This window comes from Chiloscyllium plagiosum, unplaced genomic scaffold (genome assembly GCF_037043375.1).
Source record: "Chiloscyllium plagiosum isolate Xiang-an unplaced genomic scaffold, Cpla_swu_hap1 HiC_scaffold_19, whole genome shotgun sequence".
Lineage (NCBI taxonomy): Eukaryota > Metazoa > Chordata > Chondrichthyes > Orectolobiformes > Hemiscylliidae > Chiloscyllium > Chiloscyllium plagiosum.
In genome coordinates this window covers 17,057,740-17,078,526 of record NW_028270157.1, presented here as the reverse complement: position 1 = coordinate 17,078,526, position 20,787 = coordinate 17,057,740, and the positions used below count along the sequence as shown (strand labels likewise).

The 20,787-nt window shown below is 41.0% G+C and overlaps 1 long non-coding RNA gene across 1 annotated transcript in view; it reads right to left on the bottom strand.

The window, feature by feature from the left end:
- LOC148146723 (uncharacterized) overlaps positions 1 to 20,787 on the bottom strand; it is a 93,955-nt gene that overhangs the window by 15,001 nt on the left and 58,167 nt on the right. The window contains exon 2 of the long non-coding RNA XR_015760382.1: positions 8,504 to 8,579. This is a non-coding gene — a long non-coding RNA (uncharacterized LOC148146723). The remainder of the gene's footprint in view (positions 1 to 8,503; positions 8,580 to 20,787) is intronic.

Genomic DNA, 20,787 nt, shown 5'->3' with positions numbered 1-20,787 from the left:
AGTGACTCCAGACCCACAGTAATGTGGTTTACTCTTAACTGCCTTCTGGCCAATTAGGAATGGACACTAAATGCTCTTCTAGCTAGTGATGCCCACATTCCATGAACAAATGGAAAAACAATTGAAATTGTTTTCTGTCAGATTTTGCAGTCATCTTTGGACAAAAATTAACGTGACACAACTTGCTGTCAAAGACTTTCCATGGGCTATCACCCTTGGGATTTGTGGCTATGAGAAAGCAACTTTGGCATAATAACCTCTCTGGGAAATCTGCGACCTGTCACATTGAAGAACCCTTACTTAGCTAAGCAAAGACTTAAACAGAGAGTGTTAGCTATATTTTGATTTCAATGTCGAATCAGGAACAGAAAACAAAATAAAGAGCAGGAAAGAAGATGGAATTAAAGGGGAAAAGTAAATGAAACAGAAATAAAAAGTTAAAAAAATTGTACTTCCTCTCTTTTAAATTGCCAACAATAATTAAATTCTCAACACTAGACTCCACGCTAGTAAAATTTAGTGTCAGAAAGGATGCTTGAAAGTAATTAAGCCGTTTCACATCATTACAACTTTGCTTACACTGGAATAACACTGCCGTTCTGTCATTTTTATGGATTTGTACTACAATTTCACACTGTTACATGTATTTGAATGCTCTGTCACTCAGTGAGATACTGGTATTGTCAATCTTTTAGGTTAACAGGGCAAATTTGACAACACTGACAGATTTCTACACTTAACTGCACAAGTGCGGTCCCTGAAAGTTTCTATTAAAGTTAATATTCAATGATGGGAGAGTGTTGGTACCCCTAATGTTGTTTTCAGTATAAAATGTAGGCCATTATTAAAGTACAAATATGTTGAAAAGCATCACTACATAATTTGCAAACATAGAGAAATATATGACTATATCATTAAAGTCATTGAAATACATTCTCGTTAGACACATACAGCAACATCATTATATCATTATATCATTACTTTGAAAGGTATCATATTATTATATACAAAGAAGCCATCATAATTCATCATCACTGCATTTGAGAGACACAAATATAGAAATAAATCAATACACCATTTGCAACTAATGACAGTTGACAAACAGAAAAATAGGAGCTACAACAAAATGTCTTATAATTTGCATTTATAAAGAAAATTCATCCCTCAAATCTTTACCCCACTTACCCTGACTGATGGAAGTATCTAACATATTTGGACTTAACCTGAATCTTTTAGAATGTTAGAAGCAGCTTTAGTTAATTAACTTGGTTTCAAATTTTTTTTATAGAACTTAAATTGATTAGGAGTTGTGCTCACCTAAGGAAGAATACAGGGCTCTGGATGGAATACAATGCAGAATTATACTTGGACTGAAAAGAGAACAGGTCTCATAGACTAGACTTACATTTGTTTGATCAAGGGAGATTAAGGGATGAAAGATGTTTCTTATGATTAAAAGGATTCAACAGATCTCGAACTCTCTTCTCCAAACAGTTGTTAACTCTAGGGACAACTGAAATTTTCCAAACTGTGTTTAATAGATTTTTGTTTATCGAGTGTGTGAAGGGATATAAAATCGATGGGTTTAACATACGGATCAATTCCTATCTAAGAATGGTGGGACAGGCTTGGGGGTGCTAAATAGCCTCCTTGGCAAGTAACTTTCACAGTAACCTTTACAAAGGTTTGCTGCATTAATATAACACCTTCTGTGATCACAGGACATCCTCCATTGCTTTACAGTCAATGAAGTACTTTTTCAAAAGCAGCCATGATTGTAGTGGAGGAAATGCAGATGTCCACAGCACTGTGATAATGATTGGGGTAATTTGGATTTGTGGTGGAGGATTAAATATTGGCCAGTACACCTGGGATAACTCCATTCTTCTTCCTCAAAGAAATGTGAGGCATGTCTTTTATGTCCACCCAAAAGTGTGGATATGGGCTTGGATTAATGCCTCCAACAATGCAGCACATTATTGGTATTGCATTGGAGGGTTAGCCTTCATTTTAACATTGAAATTCTGGAGTTGACTTGAATTCAAATCATAATGAATCAGAGAAGAAAGCACCACCAACTGAGACATAGCTGCTGAAACATATATAGAAGGAAAGCTCACTACTGTCAGCTACAAATATCATCCAGATCTTAATCAAGTGTGGGGCCTGTCCATTCAGAACAAAGTACTGGGATGGACATAAGTAACAGGCCTTGGCTTCCTTGTTCTTATTCCAGTTTGGCTTGCCTGATGGTTTTCCTGTGATAGAGAAGCAGATAAATTTCTGTAGGAGAGAGACCCAATGATGTAGGAGAGTGGGGAATGTTGTGGAAGATAATGGTCCTTCAAGAGTTAATGTTGAAGTTATATTAGCTCCATCCAACCTGATGATGTTACGCAATCTTTAGGTGAAGAAACAGTTAGTCTTGCACAAGGTCCCAATAGAGACATATGTGACATATCTGGTCACTGATAGTCATGCCCAACTAGTTAATGTTAATTATACTTGTTACTCTCATGCAATAAACTATACATTGTTATTTAAGATAAGTGGCCTTTCTCTGTAGTGATTTGTCCTCCACTTCTGATAATTAGACACACCTTTGATTTAATAAAGAACAGATTGGTGGCAAAAAGATACCCCAGACACAAGCCAACAATAGGGGGTAACCAGAAAGTATGTCATGCTGACAGCAACAGTATCCAAGAATATGACATGGTAAGCAGCGATGTGGATTCAAGTTCTATTTGACCCTGAAGAAAAGAAGTTTTGAAGAACTTTTTAAGAATATTGTCATTTGAAGGAATCACAGACTGTCAGTCAGCAGCTGAGATGTGAAAACTGACAGTTGGCAGCATGTGCGGGAGATGCAGCAGAACAAAATCAGTACTCCAGAACAGGATCTTTATCTCCAAGAGACACAGGGAAATCAAAAAGAGCCATGCTGAGAAAAAACAGAGAGCTTAGTAGAGAAGACTCTGCAGGAAGTGATTAATGGCCCCAGAGTAAAGTTAGAATCTGAAATTTGAACTTAAACATCTGAAGCCACTTTAAAGAAAATAATTTAAAACAGATTGAATACAAAGATACAAGCCTGAAGATAGTAAATTGTAAACAGCATTGAGATGCTACAGATTTAAAATAGATTTAAAGGAATAAGAGTAAATAAACACTGAAGTTTTTGCAATTATTAGCGATTCTTCTCAATGTGAGGGATTGCCAAATGGAACAGAAGATTGGATTTTTTGATTAAGACAATTCTTAAGATAAAATCACAGAATCCCTATGGTGGAAGCTGGCCATTTGGCCCATCAAATCCACACTAACTCTCTGAAAAGCATCCCACCCAATTCCCCCTGCTATCCGATCCCTGTGACCCTGCATTTCCAATAGCTAATCCATCTATCCTGTACATCCTTGGATGCAGAATTGCTTCAAAATATATCTGAGGCTAATGCATTCTGAAGAAAGGTTACAAAAAAGCCATACTGGACTCGTAATGTTAACTCTGTTCCTCTTTCCATAGATGCCATCAGAGCAACTGCGTTTCTCTAGCAGTTTCTGTTTTTATTTCAGATCTCCAGAATTCATGGGACTTTTCTTATAATTAAGTTAATACATTATTATATCAGGACCTTGATCAGTTGGGGAAATGGGCCAAGAAATGGCAAATGGAGTTTAACACAGATAAGCGTGGGGTCTTGCATTTTATTATTAGATTAGATTCCCTCCACTATGGAAACAGGCCCTTTGGCCCAACAAGTCCACACTGACCCTCTGAAGAGTAACACACCTAGACCCATTCCCTTACCCTATATTTACCCCGGACTAATGTACTTAACACTATGGGCAATTTAGCATGGCCAATTCACCTGACCTGACATCTTCGGACTGTGGGAGGAAACCGGAGCACCCAGAGGAAACCCATGCAGACATGGGGAGAATGTGCAAACTCCACACTGACAGTCACCTAAGGCAGGAATCAAACATGAGCCCCTGGCGCTGTGAGGCAGCAGTGCTAATCACTGAGCCACTGTGCCACCCTTATTTTGGAAAATCAAGGTAGGAGTTTCATGATGAATGATAGGGCCTTCAGGAGTGTAGTGGAACAGAGCGACCTAAGATTTCAGTTCTCTGAAAGTGGAGTCACAGGTAGACAGGGCAGTGAAGAAGACTTTTGGCACATGGGTCTTGATCAGTCATGGCATTGAGTATAGAAGTTGGGAAGTTATGTTGCAATTGTATGGTTGATGGGGCTGCACTTGGAGTACTGTATTCAGTTTTGGTCACCTTGCTATAGGAAGGATCTTACTAAACTGGAAAGAGTGTAGAAGAAATTTATAAGAATGTTGCCAGGACTCAAGGGACTGAGCTATGGGGAGGGGTTGGACAAGCTAGGACCTTTTTCTTTATAGCATAGGAGACTGAAGGGGGGACCTTATAGTAGTGTATGAAATCATGACAGGCATTGATAGGAAGAAAGCACAGTCTTTTTCCCAGGATTGGGGAATTGAGGACAAGAGAACATCAGTTTAAGGTAAGAGGGGAAAGAATAAATGGGAACCTGAGAGACCACTTTTTTACACAGAGAGTGGAATGCATATGGAATGAGCTGCCAGTGGAAGTGTTTGAGGTGGATACATTAACAACATTTAAAAGGCATTTGGACAAATAGATGGATAGGAGATGTTTAGAAGAATATGGGCCAAGTGCAGGGAAATGGGGTTAGTATGGATAGACATTTTGATCAGCATGGACCTGTTTGGGCCGAAGGGTCTGTCTTTGTGCTGTAGGATTCTATGACCCGATTGTATTCAGCGAGTTCTATAGCCGGTGAAGCAATAAATCACCAAAATATCAAAGACAATACAGAGAGATTTGATAAAGTTTTAAAAACCTTTGAAAATTTAATCTGACAGCAAATAAAACTCTTGATTGAACAAGATTTAAGAGAAGAGTTCAGTTTCCAGGGGAATTTAATTTAATTGATAAGCTTTACACATTAGCTCAAAATGGACCATGGAAGTATGAAATCAGATATTACAAGAGACAGAATTTTTGTTGGAATTATTAATGAATATTTGTCAGATTTATTATAGCCCAAGAAAGATTTAACTTTAGAGAAAACTATTAAAATTATTCTGGAAGCAGAAACCAGGAAGACTCTCAGATCCTGAGAGGAGAAAAACAATCCTACCTCAGGATAGCAACAGGGCCTATTCACTTTATATGATATGGACCGTCTAAAGGGATATGTGACAAGCCAACATATCATCTAAGATTCAGTATCAGCGCAGTAGAATAGTAAAGCTACACAGATACAGGCAATGGTTGGCTATAACACAAGAATGCCACGACCCGTAAGACTATACGTCACTTCAAAATGATAGGTGGAAGGAAGACACAGTTTCAGAAAAGCCAAATGCTTACTTCTTCAAAGAAATTTTTATGGTTTGAACCCCTTCTTTCAAAATGATACCTGCAGAAGACAATATGCCTCCACAAGAAAATGTGGCAAAGATTTTCTTAGGATAAGTTATGGTTTTAAATGAAAGGAGTTATATAACCAACTTGACTCTCAAATAACCTATTTAATGCACATCTTGTGAAGTTTAAGCCTGATGCAGGAGTAAGTGTTACTATTCTATCAGATCAAATATCTTGGCTGAAGAAACAGAGGTTACAGCCTACGAAGATGAGACTACATAATCCAGGTGGAACTGCTCCTAAGATTAAAGGTATGCTGTAAATAACTCTGCAACCGCAGACAGCACTCGAGAGTTGAAAATGTACGAGCAGTTCGCAATTAACACATTTCACTTTTAACAAAAAAAACCCAAAAGAACTGCAAGTGCTGGAAATCAGAAACAAAAGCAAAAACAGAAATTACTGGAAAACCTCAGCTAGTTTGGCAGCATCTGTGGAGATAAATCATTTTGAATCCAGTGACCCTTCTTCAGAACACACATTTCATTTTGAGCCTACACTCATACATTGGCCTCAACATCCTTGTGGTAGGAGAAGGAATATAACATGTTTCAAGAGAACAACTAGATCAGAAACACACTATTGTCAACCAACTGGTGAAGGATCAACTGGTGTAAGAGTTCACTGGTTTGCCTAGACTCATGGTGGAACACAAACCAAGAGAATGAAATTATGGAGCTTAAAAGAACCGTCCCTTACTGTCAACAGAAACAAAGCTACAAGCCTTACAGGCATAGTCAAAGTGTTTTCCATTCCTATCTTCAATGAAGAACATATCTCAAAGCAGAATCAACAATGCCAATGATACAGATGGTAATGAGTGAACAGCAATCCTTCGGTAACTCAACTAAGGTTGTGGAAAATGGGTAAGTTCATAAGGAAGACTACCTCTTGGAGTGCAGGTTCATAGCTCCTTGAAAGTAGAGTCGCAGGTAGATAGGATAGTGAAGAAGGCGTTTGGTATGCTTTCCTTTATTGGTCAGAGTATTGAGTACAGGAGTTGGGAGGTCATGTTGCGGCTGTACAAGACATTGGTTAGGCCATTTTTGGGATATTGCGTGTAAGTCTGGTCTCCTTCCTATCGGAAGGATATTATGAAACTTGAAAGGGTTCAGAAAAGATTTACATGAATGTTGCCAGGGTTAAGGGGGATTTGAGCTATAGGGTGAGGTTGAATAGGCTGGGGCTGTTTACCCTGGAGCATCGGAGGCTGAGGGGTGATCTTATAGAGGTTTTTGAAAATCATGAGGGCATGGATAGGATAAATAGATAAAGTTTCTTCCCTGGGATGAGGGAGTCCAGAACTAGACGGTATAGGTTTAGGGTGAGAGGGGAAAGATATAAAAGAGACCTGAGGGGCAATTTTTTCATACGGAGGGTGGTATGTGTAGGGAATGAGCTGCCAGAGGAAGTGGTGGAGGCTGGTACAATTGCAACATTTGGATGTGTATATGAATAGGAAGGGTTTGGAGGGATATGGGCCGGGTGCTGGCAAGAGGGACTGGATTGGTTTGGGATATCTGGTCGGCATGGATGGGTTGGACTGAAGGGTCTGTTTATGTGCTGTTCATCTCTGTGACTCTATGTCCAATTTATTCAAAATGTTATAGTGCTTCAACCATGACATATCTGCAAATTGCGAAAAAGATTTGCTTGGACAAAGTAGAGCTACTTTTACGTCATGGAAACCAGACCACAATCCAGCAAGTTTCACAGGCAGAAAAATATGAAATTGCTTGGTTTCAACATAGACTGAAAGAAAAGAAATTACTTGTTCAAATCATAAGGCATTTGTCTAGTTCAGAAGTCCAGGAGACCACAAGGAAGAAAGTGCTTGCTTATTCAGAGCAAACATCTTCCATGATGGAAATTCATGAGATTAAGAAGTCCCCCACATGATGGTATGGAGCAAATACTGAGTTAGCAGGGAAGAGTTCACTGTGAAAGAAATTCAGGAGATTAAGTTCGTCCAGATAAGATAGTGGACCAACTACCAGGTACATTTTCGTGAAGGTCAAACAAGTGATAAAAGGTCCTCCCACAGAGAAATTATTCACAGAGAATCAGAATGAAGGTCAACAGTCCTCAAACCAAAGGCTCACTAAGTTTCCAAGCCTGAAAACAACACATTCTGGAAGAAATTTTTAAAAACCTTCAAAATCATCTGTATTTGTAAAGTCAGAGACTTTGGGGGAGATGTGTATTGGTAAATGTAACAGTTTCTGTTCTGTGAGATTCTGTTAACTGTTTATTGTTTCTGTTGCCATGCCTCACTGGAGACTGTTTAACCCATTAACTTTTGTTGTTTTGAAAGCAGAAAGGCAATTGGTGGCAGCAAACCATCCAAACTGTCAGCCATCATTATTGATAATCGGGAAATATGACATACACTGCCTGCCGGCTATTGTCAAAAGGATACAGGCAAAAGGATTTTAAGTGAACTGCAAAGAACAGAATTACAAATCAACTGTTCAACTAATATCTGCTTCTCATGAACCACTCAAAAAAAAATCCATATTCCTTTCGACTTTTGTCTTCTTTTGGACTCACTCTCATTTCCAATCTGTGTGCATGTGTGCTCCAAAGATGAATCATACTGGATTCAAAATGTTAACTCGGTTCCTCTCTCCACAGATACTGTCCAGACCAGCTGAATTTCTCCAGCAATTTTGCTTTTATTTTTAAAGACTTCCAGCATGTCCAGTACTTTGCTTTTATTTGTGCACGTGTGTTGACATTATTTCTTCACACATCCGGTAACTAACAAACTCACTCTGTTACCTGGTGAAATTAGATTCATTTAAGAAATGAACTATTTTGATCCGGGAGAAAGCTATTCACAAGGGAAGAGATCCTTTGTAAACTAATCCTGATTCGCAACCGATTGAGAAGGTGGGTGAAGAAAGAAGGAGAGCTGGTTAACATTACTCACTGGTTAACACTACTCACTGGTTAACACTACTCACCTAGGAGCTTGACAATCTTATGTGGAATTGAATACCTGAGGGAACCTCACCTGGAGTCTGGTCGTAACACCACACTCAGCACAACCTGTGAGTAGAGACACCTGCCACCTTCATTGTGTCAGTGATCTGTGGACATCAACAGAACTATCAGTATTGCCATAAAGATACCTTCAATGGGAGCAAAGTCACTGTCATTACTGCAGACTAAGAAAGCACTAGCAGTCGTCAATCTCCATAAAGCGTCTGCATGGCTTGAGGAGAGATCGCCTTTGTGAATTTCTAGCAGAAAATTTATTTAAACCTTCAATTGACCCTTGGATATTTAGCTATCACTATTCTACGTTCAGTCTCCTGATTGAACAGGAGTCCTGTGCGGCAGCAGGAAAATCTCTTGCAGAGTGGAAAATTGAGGATAAGTGGCTCATTATCAAAATTAATTTGATTCCTGCCACTGCATCAGGGATCACAGCCAAATCTGTGTCTGTATCTCTAGGAAAAAGCCTCAGATGCAATAACAAGTCAGGCAGCTGTTCCACCTTACGAAATGTTATCATGATCCTCCTCTCCAAAGCCATCTTAGGGGGTCTGGGAATAATCAACTTTTTCTCCTGCTATTGTTTTTTCTTTGTTTCTCTTTCTCATGGAAAGTTGCAAACTTTCATAGACCCAAAACACCACTATCCACTAATCTGTCTTTCCACACAAAGCATCACTGTCCCCTAAGTGTTAAAAAGGCAGGGGGAGGAATTTATTTACTTTTCCTGCTCTTTTGAGTTGCTTGTAGTGTCCTGGAGATTAATTTTCAATTCTTGGAGACTCCAGTACAATCCTGCAGGTTATACTTAGTGTTTCCTATCATATTCGCAGATACCAGGAAGAGGGTAGTTATAGAGTTATAGAGTCAGAGAGATGTACAGCACAGAAACAGACCCTTCGGTCCTACTTGTCCATGCCGACCAGATATCCCAACTCAATCTAGTCCCACCTGCCAGCACCCGGCCATATCCCTCCAAACCCTTCACATTCAAACACCCATCCAGATGCCTTTTAAATGTTGCAATTGTACCAGCCTCCACCACTTCCTCTGGCAGCTCATTCCACAGACACACCACCCTCTGCATGAAAAAGGTTGTCCCTTTGGTCCCTTTTATATCTTTCCCCTCTCACTCTAAACCTATGCCCTCTAGTTCTGGACTCGCCAGCCCCAGGGAAAGGACTTTGTCTATTTACCCTATCCATGCCCCTCATAATTTTATAAATCTCTATACGGACACCCCTCAACCTTCGACGGAGGGAAATCAGCCCCAGCCTATTCAACCTCTCCTTATAGCTCAATTCCTCCAATCCTGGCAACGTCCTTATAAATCTTTTCTGAACCCTTTCAAGTTTCACAACATCCTTCCAATATGAAGATCAGAATTGCACGCAGTATTCCAAAAGTAGCCTAATTGCTGTCCTGTCCAGCCACAACATGACCTCCCAATTCCTGTACTCAATACTCTGACCAATAAAGGAAAGCATACCAAAAGCCTTCTTCACTATCCTATCTACCTGCGACTCCACTTTCAAGGAGCTATGAACCTACACTCCAAGGTCTCTTTGTTCAGCAACACTCCCTAGGACCTTACCATTAAGTGTATAAGTCTTGCTAAGATTTGCTTTCCCAAAATGCAGCACCTCGCATTTATCTGAATGAAACTCCATTTGCCACTCCTCAGCGCATTGGCCTAATCTGAGGTAACTTTCTTCGCTGTCCACTACACCTCCAATTTTGGTATCATCTGCAAATTCTCTTGTCCTGCTTTATTGTGACCAGCTTGCTGGCTTCTAGCTCTCAGAACAAGAGAGAGGTATCTTATCTTTAATGCAGGGATGTCTAATGGATGGTTCTTCAAATTTGACCTTCACAACACACTCACACCCATATATGAACTCAGCTCATTGGCACATCCTCTTCCAAGAGCACATGCGGACCAGAGTTGATTTGGTTTTAACCTGTTCTTGTGTAATCTTGAAAGCAAAAAAACAGAAAACATAGTATCTCACTGCTGCCTTTTCAGCCAACATTTTGAGACAACCCCAAGGAGATTACAATTCATTTTATATTAAATTTCCACACTTTCAAAGCCATTCCTTTGAAACTTCCTTTAAAACTTGTCAAATGGACATGCTTGGGACTCTCTCTCTCTGGACAGTCACCTGATTTACATCTGCAGTATTTTCTTGGCTGTAGCAGTCCCCTTTTAAAAATCACATGTTGTAATTGAGGTTTGATATGTGCATAGGTGATCTGGAGTTATACTCCGTGATCACAATGTAACAAAAATGCAGTGACCGATCATTTCTCCTTTGACTGGGTCTAAGGGCTTAATTGGTCTATAGTGGCAGAGGAATATCTGGTATTGAGTCTTAATGAGAAAGAGGCACTTGTCTGAACAAGGTGTAGTTCATTGTATGATAGCAACTAAGTAAATGTTGTATTCATTTGTTGAACCTTGCTATTAATGCTGAGGTAGATATAGGTCTAGTCTCCATGAGAATCTAAGATATTTTGTCTTATCCCTGCTCAAACCAGCATGACATCATCAGATTGTGTGGATTGTAATGCAAGTCTTCAGATTTAACCCATTCAGAATCATTCACTTATACAACATTGGAGCTTGACTCTCAGACTTGGCTACAGTTCCTAATCAGACAGGGGGCTGCTGAAGGCAGCTTATTAATTAATCATCTTAAGGAAAACAGTTTCTGACTTGGAATTCATCCCATTGGTGGCATTGCCACCAATAAAGAGCAAATGACAGAAATGGAAAAGGAATTAATTTTTTTTGATTTAGATGTAGATTTTTACTGTCATGTGTACTCACGTACAGAAGTACCACAATAAAGTGAAAAGTGTACAATGTCATCACACATGGCGCCATCACCCCCACCTCTCCCCCCCCCACCACCCCCTTCCCCCATCCCCACCTTTACCCCCTTCCCCTAACCTCAAACCTTTCCCCTAACCCCTCACCCTCCCCTGTACCCCCCACCCTATTCCCCACACCTCCACCTTTACCCCCTTCCCCTAACCCCTCCCCCTCCCCCTAATCCCCCAGCTTTTCTCACCCACTCAATGTCATCGTTAATAGTGGACTTTAAAACCTTGCCAACAACTGAGCTCAGGCTAACTGGCCTATAATTTTCTGAGTTCTACCTCACTCCTTTTTAAATCGTGATGTTATGTTAGCCATTTTCCAAACCCCTTCCCTGACTCCAGACACTCCTGAAAGGTCACCAGCAGCATCTCTATCATCCCCTCAGCTATCTCCTTCAGAACTCTGAGATGTAGTCCATCTAATCCAGTTTATTTATCCACTTTCAGACATTACAGTTGCTCCAGCACTTTCTCCTCAGTGATGGCCAATACAGTCACCTCTGTCCCCCGACTCTCTTGAAGTTCTGGTATCCTGCTGATGCCTTTCATTGGGAAAACTGATGCAAAGTATATATTTCGTTCCTCTGCTGTTTCCTTGATTCTCATTATTACTTCTCCAGCCTCATTATTCCAGTGGTTTGAGGTCTAATCTTGCTTCTCTCTTACCCTTTAAAAAAGGTCCAAAAACATTTTGCAACCTTTTATATTACTAGCTGGCTTACTGTCATATTTCATCTTCTCCAGCTTATTGCACTTTTAGTCATCTGCTGGTTTTTAGTTATCTGCTGGCTTCCCACTAATCTTCACCGTATTGTATACCTTTTCTTTTACTTTTATGCTGTCCTTGTTTTCCCTTGTTAGCCACGGTTGCCTCAACCTCCCCTTAGTATGCTTCTTCTTCTTTGTGATGAATTTCTGTTGTGCTCCCTGAATAAGCCCCAGATACTCCCGCTATTGCAGGCTCCACTGGGTGTCATCCCTGGTAAGCTTCCCTCCTGATGAACATCTGGCTCATTACACATCACCAAATCCAGAATTCCCTGTTGCCAGTGGGTTCTGCTAAAGCTGTTCCACAAAAAAATCTCATGACAATCCACAAATTCTTTAGCTTGAGATCCACCATGAACCTGATTTTCCCAGTCCAACTGCTTATTGAAGTCTCCATGATTATTATGAGAGTGCCTTTCTTACATGTCTTTTCTATTTCATGATGTATTTTCTTCTCCACATCCTGACGACTATAGGAGGCTGGTAGACAACTCCCATCAGGGTCTTTTCTCCTTTGCGGTTCCTCAAAACTACCCACGCAGATTACCCACCTGCCGACTCTATAATCACTTCTTATAGAGTCATAGAGATGTACAGCATGGAAACCGACCCTTCGGTCCAACCCGTCCATGCGACCAGATATCCCAACCCAATCTAGTCCCACCTGCCAGCACCTGGCCCATATCCCTCCAAACCCTTCCTATTCATATACCCATCCAAATGCCTTTTAAATGTTGCAATTGTACCAGCCTCCACCACTTCCTCTGGCAGCTCATTCCATACACATACCACCCTTTGCGTGGAAAAAAAACTACTCGATATGTAATACAGAATTATAGATTACAGGCACAGAGAGGACAGACATTCAACCCACCCATTCCATGATATTTTTCTACAAGAACCATTTAACTGATTCCACTTCCTCCACTTTCCCTGTAATTCCAAAAATGGTGCTTTTCCAATTGTCTTTTGAAAACATCCGTGAATTTGCCTCGCTGCCAGCGCACATCCTGATTCTGGTCACTCTGCATAAATGTGCTTTCCTTTTTGTGTCATCTTTGGTTCTTTTCCAAATCTCACTTTTTCAAAAAAAAATTTGCAGGTTTATGATAAGTGGTGTTGAGTTAATTTCTTGAACCATTGTAGTCCATTTGCTGTAGGCAGCCCCACAATAGCATTGAGGAGGCAGCTCCAGAAGTTTGACCCAGCAACACTGAAGGAACGACAATTCCAAGTCAGGAATTTGTGTGGCTTGGAGAAGAATTTGCAGGTGAGGGTGTTCCCATGTGTAGGTCACCCTTGTCTTTCTAGATGGTTGCTATTGATTTAATTTCATTTTTAACTAACAAGGCAACTCTTCCCCCTCTTCCCATCTGCCTGTCCTTTTGATAGAGAGAAATGGAGAGAAATTATTTTCATTTGCCTTTTCCTGACTCTGCGTTTGTCACCTGTCAAGGTGTGTGTTGGAAGATGGGTCTGCTCTGATTAGAATCAGGTGATTTTCCAAGCTGCTTAGTTCAATTACACCTCATTGAAAAGAAATCTTGCTCACTGCTTCACTGGGACGTCTGCCTTACAATATGTTGACCCAGTCTGACCTTAACTGAGGTATTATAACAAATGGACCAGATTTTTTTCTGATTACTATCTCAGTAAGAAAATATATAGCTAATACACATTTGATGTTAATTGTGGATAACAATTCTTCTTTGTTTACGGATGGACAATCCCAGAAGAAATATCCTGCAATAAATCATTCTTTCTACAAATCTTTAAACAGCGTCTGAGGCTAGATTGCCCATGATGACTAACATGTACGTAACAGGTTATTTAGAAAGTTAATACATCCATTTTTTTGCCAGCAAACTGCTCTAATCTGATGTGACTGATGAGATAAATGCAGGGAGAGAAAACATCTGCATAAATATTTTTCAAGTTATAGCAAAAGAATGAGAGTTGAGATGAAGACTCTTTTTATACAAATTGAGTCATTGTGATCTGGAATTCATGGCTTTGAAAGAGTGATGGAAGTAGATTTAATAGAAACTGTCAAAAGGATTGGGGAGAAAACAGGTGCAATAGTACAAAGGAGATCTTATGGTGCAGTGGGTAATATCCTTATTTGTGAACTGAAGCTCCAGGTTCAATGCACCCCCCCCCACCCCCCCCACTCCAGGACTTCATGGCCAAGACAGATGTGCTCATTAACTTGTAAATCTCGCCAAAGTTAGCCAAGCGCACATTAAAAGGATGGGTGAGATTCCTGGTTGGCCACATGATGGAAAGCAAATAGAGCTTCTGCCATCACTAACCATGACTCTTGGCTACAACAGTAACATGGACTTCTTGGCTAGGCAGCTGATCTGGATTAGATTGGTGTCAACTGCACAGGGTTCAGACACCAACCTGGCCGGGATTAATTCAGAACCTGCCTCCTGGCGCAATCCTGCAGTGGGTCATACCAGCACTGGGCAGAGAACTCAAGAAGAAGTGGTACTAAAAGGAAAGCTCTTTGAAAGAGTTGGCACAGGCATGATGGGGTTCCTTATGTGCCATAAGCTTTTATAATTCAAAATGGAATTATAACTCAAACCAGAATGCTACTGTTGATGTGACATAACAAATTGTTAGAAAATACTGTGCAGGAAAGCCCAGATTGTATTTGATTTTAAAGTTTAGAACCAAATGAAGCATTGTAATAATTTTTATAATATTATTGATAAAAAAAATCAATATATCACCATTTAGCAGGTGACAGTTACGGCTCATGCTCTTCCGTGAATCAGATGGTCATGGGTTCAAGCCCCACTCCGGAGATTTGAATCTAGGTCTACACTCCGAGGCAGTGCTAAGGGAATACTACATTAGCGAAGATGCCAACTTCCACATGAGGACTGGAAAAACCTGCACTAATATTATATCTTTCACTACCTCAGGAGGTCTCACAGTACTTATTAGCCGATGAAATGTTTTGAAGTGGAAGTGAGCACTGGGCTAATTTGTGAACAAGGCCTGCTGTAAGTTAAGACATGGGAACAGGGTATGTGAAAAAAAATGGTTGTAACCTACTCTGGGAAAGATGTTGCAAAACCTGAAAGGGTTCAGAAAAGATTTACAAGGATGTTGCCAAAATTGGAGGATTTGAACTATAGGGAGAGGCTGAATAGGCCATGACTGTTTTTCCTGGAGTGTCAGAGCCTGAGGTTTATAAAATCATGGGGGGCATGGATAGAACGAATATACAAGCTCTTTTCCTCAGGATAGGGTAGTCCAGAACTAGGGGACATAGGTTAAAGGTGAGAGGGGAAAGATTTAAAAGGGACCGAAAGGGCAAATCTTTCATGCAGAGGGTGGTGTGTATGGAATGAGTTGGTACAGAGGAAGTGGTGGAGGCTGGTACAGTTTTGAAAAGGCATCAGGATAGGTAGATGAATAGGAAAGGTTTAGAGGAATATGAGCCAAATGCTGGCACATGGGACTAGATTAATTTAGGATATCTTGTCAGCATGATGAGCTGGGCTGGAGGATTTGTTTCCATGCTGTATATCTCTGTGATTCTATGACTATAAACTAAGCACTGGACCCAGATGTACAGAGAGATCTGGATGTTCAGGTCCATTGTTCCTTGAAGGTGACAATGCAGGTCAATGGAGTGGTCAAGAAAGCATACAGCATGCTTTCCTTCATTGGACGGTGTATTGAGCAGCAGAGTTAGCAGTTCATGTTACAGTTGTATAAGTCTTTGGTTCGGCCACATTTGGAATACTGTGTACAGTTCTGGTCACTGCATTACCAAAAGGATGTGGATGCTTTGGAGAGGGTGCAGAAGAGGTTCATCAGGATGTTGCCTGGTATGGAGGGTGCTAGCTATGAGGAGAGGTTGAGTCAATTAGGATTATTTTCTTAGCAAGAAAGCTGTTGAGGCGGGACCTGATTGAGGCCTACAAAATCATGAGAGGTGTAGACAGGGTGGATGGCAAGAAACTTTTTTCCCAGAGTACAGGACTCATTTACTAGGGGTCACGAGATCAAAGTGAGAGGGGAAAAGTTTTGGGAAGATATACAGGGACAGTTCTTCACCCAGAGGGTGTTGAGTGTCTGGAACGCATTACCACCGGAGGCGGTAGGGGCAGGAACAATAGCATCATTTAAGATGTATCTAGACAGATACATGAATGGGTAGGGAGCAGAGGGATACAGATCCTTATAAAATAGGCGCAGGTTTAGATAGAGGATCTAGATCAGCGCAGGCTTGGAGGGCCGAAGGGCCTGTTCCTGGGCTGTAAGGTTCTTTGCTCTATGTCAAATCTGTGAATCATCCCCAGAGCTAAATGAAACAAACCAATCTCTCAACTGGGGATCATCTTGGATTCTAGACTATGTCCTCCTTCCTGGTGACACAAAACTCACCACTATCAAGAGTATTTTTGCCAACTTGTTTGACTTGTCAACTTGCTTCCAAAATTCTAGTTCAACTCCAAGTCAGTGAATGAGCAGAACAGTTGGCTGCTGCTGAAAGGTAAATGTAGGGAAGATGTTTCCACTTGCGGAGATCCATCAATAGTCATATTATAGAATCATAGCATAGAAGGAGACTTTCTAACCCACTGCAAGAGAAGCTTACTCCCCTGCTTAGATTCCACAGTCCTATAATTCTTTTAGCTTCATCTAAGTATCCAATTCCATTTTGAAAACCATCTGTACTGTCATGCAGTCCGTTACCACTCACTGCATAAAGTCATTCACCACCATGCCTCCTCTAGTTCTTTGGACATTATGGCTGGGTTTCTACACTTCCACCAGCAGGAGCACAATTTTTTTTATCTCCAAGTTTGTCTGCACCTCAGGACTTTGAACACCTCTGTCACAGCTCCTCTCAACATTCTTTTCACTGAAGAGAATAGTCCCAGCTTCCTTAATCCATCTACATAACTGAAATCTCTCATCCCTGGAGACAATTTTGTGAATGTTTTTTGCATATCCACCAAAGCCTTCATATTTTTCCTAAAGTGTGATGGCTCAGAATTAGACATGCTACTTCAGGTGAGTCCAAACCAATTTTTTATTAAAGTCCAACATAACTTCCTTACTACATACCCCCATAACTCAGGAATTGTTATGCTTTATTAACTGCTTTCTCAACCTGCCTTGCTACCTTCAACAATTTGTGCACATATACCCACCAAGTCCTTTTGTTCCTGATCCCCCGAGAGTTGTATCTCTTATTTCATTTTGACTTTGCTCATTCTTCCAACTGAAATGTAGCACATTGCATTACTTTATCTTAAAGTTCATCTTTTAAATGTCTGCCCATTCTAGTATGAGTCCACATCCTCCAGAAGTCTGTCACTATTCTCCTTTTGGTTCACAGTACATTAAAAGATATTGTGCAATCTGCACATTATGAAGTTGTGCCCTGCAGATGCTCATTAATATAGATTAAATAAAGCAGTGGTCTTAATGCCAGTCCCTGGGAAATTTCACGATCATAAAGCACAATAGAGCACCTTCGGACATTGTGTTGTTTAATAGCCCTACATAAATGTAATTTATTGTGGTAAAAGTCTGGTGTCTCTTCGATTGCCATTCCCCAACTGAGCAGGTGTGTCATCCTACAATGGACACAGTTTTGTCCATTGATAGAAAATTAAAACCATAGAGTCATTGAATCCCTCTAGTGCAGATAGAGGCCTTTCGATCCATCAAGTCTGTACCAACCCTCTGAAGAACATCACCCACCCCTCCCCCATAACCCCACACTTTCCATTGCTTGCACATCACTGGACACTGTGGGGCAATTTAGCATAGCCAGTCCACTTAAGTTGCACACCTTTGGAGTATGGGAGGAAACCAGAGCACCTGGCAGAAACCAAGTTGACATGGGGAGAAGGTACAAACTTCACGTAGAGAGTTGCCTGAGGTTAGAAATCCCACATCCCTCGTGCTGTGAGGCAGCAGTGCTAACCACTGAGCCACCCAGAAGGGGAACAGCCTTGTCTGAGAACAGCTTGCAACATAACATCATTTAAAAGGCATAATTAACAATAAATTAAATTTGGATGGATTCTTTTGTTCTCTTGTAACGCTGACTCCCTCTACTCTCTCAAGGATTTTCTAGATCTTCCAACATGTTCAACACAGGCTATTGTGGTACAAATGGAGGCAATAAAGCACTGGAGGCACAGCAGGGCAAGACCTAAGAGCTAGAGCTGTGGACTCCCCTCTGAGTCATAAAGAAAAACAGGAGATTTGGGCCTTAAAGCCAGGAAGGAAATGCCTTTTTCCTTTTCTTTCATGGGATTTGGGTGCTCCTGGCAAGACTTCTATTCCTATTCCCAATTCTCCATGCACTGAGTGGCTTGCCCTGCCATTTCAGAGGGGAATTAAGAATCAACCACATTACTGTGGTGCTGGAGTCACATGTAGGTCAGACCAGGTGAGAACAGCAGATTTCCTTCCCTAAAAGACACTAGTGAACCAGATGGGTTTTACAATAATCAATGGCAGTTGTCATGGTCACCCTTACCAACACCTGCTTTCTATTCTAGATGTATTGATTGGATATTAAATTATGATGGTAGGATTTGTACCCTTGATCCGATCTGGGCCTCTGGATTACCAGACCAATAACTTTACCCTCGACCCCATCACCTGCAAAGAAGTTTTTATGTGTCAACTAGCTATTAGTCCTTTGTCTTCCAAACTGACATGATTTTGCAATTTAAAAAATATCTTTTATAGGATCTGGATGTCGCTGGCAAGGCCAATATTTATTGCCCATCTGTAACTGTCCCTGAACTGACTGGCTTGCCAGGCCATTACAGAGGACAATTAAGAGTTAAAACACATTATTGCAGGCCTGGAGTGGCATATTGGCCAGACTGGTTAAGGATGGAGATTTCCTTCCATAGGAAATTAGAGAGGTAGAAGGGAATGGGATGAGAATCTTGTTTGTCAGACTAAACTAAATGGTGAAATTAGGACACAAGGGGGCAGATTCAAACTAGCAAAAGACAAATTTAGTCTGCTGATGTCAAGAAGCTGTTCTTTACATGAAAGCCGAAGAAGTTGTTCATTAAGTCATGTCTGTGGATTTAGGATTTAAAATTCCACTCTAAACAATTAAGCATATAATCTATGTTAATGATTCACTGCAGTATTGAGGGAATTCTGTACTGTTGGTCCTGTGGTCTTTTGGATGAGATATTAAACCAAGGCCCCCTTTGCTGTCTCAGGTGAAATTACAAGCCACTGGATTAGTGGGATTCAAATTTCACTATGGAAAGTTGGGGAATTTAATATCCACTTAAATCAATCTGGAATATAAAGTTATGGTGACCAGGATAATAGTATCAATTGTCATAAAACCCATCTGATTCACCACATGTATCAGGGAGGAAATTTGCCATCCTTACCTGATCCAGCCTAGATGCACAGCAATGTGGATGACTCTTAACCCTCTGATGGCCTAGCAAATCAATTAATTCAAGAGCAGTTAGGCATAGGTAAGAAATGCTGGCTTTGCCAATGACACACACACATCCCATGAAATGAAAAAAATAATTTAAAATGTCCTATTGTAAGAAGAGCAGGGGAGTGAATGAATGAGTGAATTATTTTATTGTCACATGTATTTTACAGTGAAAAAACAGTAAAATACAGTGAAAAGCTTTTCCACTGTCACCACAATCCAGTGCCATTTTGAATAGTTAGAAGAATAAAAAAAAGCTTAAAAAGAGTCCATCGGTCCTGAGCCAGCTCATCATCAACAAGTTTGCACTGTCATCCCTCTCCCACTGCCTCACTGCCGTCTACACCAGACCCAATCATCATTGAAGTTGGCACCCTTCAGGCATCATCCTTCACACTGGGCCAATTCACTTCCACCACCCCCTCAACACCACCTGCGCTGGACCCACCAGTCACATGTCTTGCCAGAGGGCCCATCTTGTCAATGTCGGCCTGATGCCCTTCCACCACTGCTTTGCCGCCACCAGCACTGGACCCAGCCAATGATGAAGTCAGCGATCCTCAGGCACTATCTTTTGCTGCTGGGCCTACATCCCTAACATCGTCTCTACTGATGAAGCAGCCGCTAAATCCAATGCCAGGTCCTGTGCTTGTCCTGGACAAATAAGTGAGGATTCACTCCCTGCCGCCACCAGGTCCACGGTGGGTCCACTCGAATCCATGCTGGGACTTGTCCCTGGGTGTGTTCCTGCTAAACTGGCCAATATTTGTTCTTCATTCAATATCACTAAATTAACAGACTTTCTTGCCATTGTCACGGTACTATCTGTGGGGGCTTGCTATGATCTTGGCTGCTGTGTCTCCCATATTACAAGAAATTCAATATCGAGAGATAGAAAGCAGGAGCAGGACAAGGTCATTCAGTTCATCGAAACCACTCATGTTGAACATTTCAACGTGATCATGGCTGATCCTTGATACAATCCTTACTCCTGTTCTCTCCCCACCCCACCCCCCACACCCCTTGACACCTTTAGGAGCCTATTTGCTTCTGAAATATATTTGGCGTCTTGGCCTCCACACCTACTGTGGTGGAAAACCCCAGAGGTTCACCACACTCTGATTGAAGATATTGCTCCTTATCTCAATCTGAAACAACCTATACTTTACCTGAGA